The sequence below is a fragment of the Tupaia chinensis genome, unplaced genomic scaffold (genome assembly GCF_000334495.1).
Source record: "Tupaia chinensis unplaced genomic scaffold, TupChi_1.0 Scaffold000075_1, whole genome shotgun sequence".
In the NCBI taxonomy this organism is placed as follows: Eukaryota; Metazoa; Chordata; class Mammalia; order Scandentia; family Tupaiidae; genus Tupaia; species Tupaia belangeri.
In genome coordinates, this window is record NW_006159535.1 from 844904 (window position 1) to 846912 (window position 2009).

General features: G+C 45.7%; 1 pseudogene; it reads right to left on the reverse strand.

Annotated features, from left to right (window-relative positions):
- Positions 1-1066: 1066 nt before the first annotated feature.
- LOC102490535 (protein FAM136A-like) lies at positions 1067-1774 on the reverse strand (annotated as a pseudogene).
- Positions 1775-2009: the final 235 nt, after the last annotated feature.

The following is a 2009-nucleotide window of genomic DNA, read 5'->3' on the forward strand; positions in this document are numbered from 1 at the left end:
ACTGGGTCCGGGACGCAAACTGCTGTAGAATACGTGGGAGTCCAGTGACATAGCCATTATGCTAACTGCTGGTCCCAACAAGGTCCTTATCAAAAGAACCAGGTGCCACACTGGGGCAGGAACATCACATGGTGCAAAGGCCCCAGGGAAAAATGATATTTGGTAATGAGAGGCTGCCCTAAGGGATTCTCAGCTCATCCTAGCTAAGTTGCTTACTTTTTTCCCCTTGTCTTTTCTGTGGTCAGGGGATTGTCTCAATAGGACTCTGTGAACTCAGGAGGGCTAAGCTATGCTAGGTTTAGGCTTTCTTCCATTCTGGTCTAGGAAAACCAGGTGTTCCAAATCTAGTACTTCACAACTCTCTTAAGTTCTTCTTTTACTATTCACTCTTGGACACCAATATATACCATACTCAAGATCCCCCTTTCCAATCAAGGGGACACTTACTCTAAGACTGTCTTGTCATTCTGTGTAGACAGCTTCAGGGCCAAATAGTAAGAGGCAGCCTCTGTATTCCAGACTCATTGTTCTGCTACTTCTCATGTTTTCACCAGTTCTCCAGGCTGAAAGATTGATGTGTAAGAATTTGAGGAAATACACGTCACATCTATCCCCAGTAAAGGATATCCACAAAGAACTGTTTCAAAGTTGTTATCCAAGCTACTCTCCCTCCCAACTCTGCGCTTACATCAACTTTAGCAAGCAAAACAAAGACCCAGAAAACTTTTCCCCTTCTAAATTGGTGTCTTCGTGAGTTGTGTTTTAGAACTTATGACAATGGTCCTGCGATACTGTTGGTAAACAGGTTGACAACAAATAGAAACACCTCTCCTCAAACTGCACCAGGTCACAGGCAGCTGAGAGGGGCCAGCCCGTACGTCAGTACCTGTGTGGGAAGAATCTAGTTCCTTGGATGGCTCACTTGGTAAAAGGGAGAGTCCTGTCAAGCACTTGCCACCTGAAACTCAGGTTCTAAAACACTCTCCTGTGCTCTCTCTGACCCAAATTTTAGCACCTTTTTTTTTCAATTTCATTTTCTAGGATTAAAAGATAAAGAAATCAGTGTTCATAGACAAGTGACATATGCCTTAAACTTGTTGCCATCATTAATTTCTTCATAAACTTTGCTTAAAATACTCACTGCTCTTTCAAAATAAAGTCCAGCCCCAAAGGTCACTGGCAAGGACTTTTGTTTCCTCATAGAGGACAGTGATTCCTTCATCTTCTTGATCATGATGGGGGTGAGGTGCATGTGGTCATCCATACACCTGGACACACAACTGTCCAGCCGACACTTTACCTGAGGTTCCTTGCCCCGTGTCCACAGAATCTTTGGCTTTGTCATTGAAATGCATGGTACACCAGGCGGCGGTCCTGGAATTTCTCCAGCTCATTGGTCACCTAGGCCTGGGTTTGGGCCAGAGGCACACGGCAAGGCTCCATGCACTGGTGCACCTGCTGCAGGAAGGCCTGGTTGTCCTCACAACAGCCAGCACTGTACCGAAACTTGAGGCCCTGCATCTTCCGATTGTTCTCTCACTCCACTCTTCACCATGAAGTCTACTGCTTTCCGGACCCACAAATGCTGCAGCTCTACCATGGTGACCCCGCGCTGTACCACGACAGCACCCACATGGACCTAGTGCTCAGCCCACCCCTTCACTGCAGCCGCCTGCCCTCTCTAAATCATCCTCTATATCTTAAAAATAAACTTTCCCTAAGTCTCTTATTTCTCATTTTTACTTATTATTGGATAATCCTTCTAAAAGACTACCACGACTGCACAGGGTAGGTAGGTAGTTACAGCCTCTCTTTCCAGTTCCTCCCTTTTACAAAAAAGAGGGGTGAGGCAGCTTAATTTCTTAAAAAGAAGTTATATTTGGGACCACCAGATGGCGTAGTGCTTTCATTGCTGGACTCCCACATGGCCAACCATAGTTCAAGTCCTAGCATCAGCTACTTGAAACTCATGCCAGGTGCACATGTGTGTGTAACCAAAGTCCCAAGAG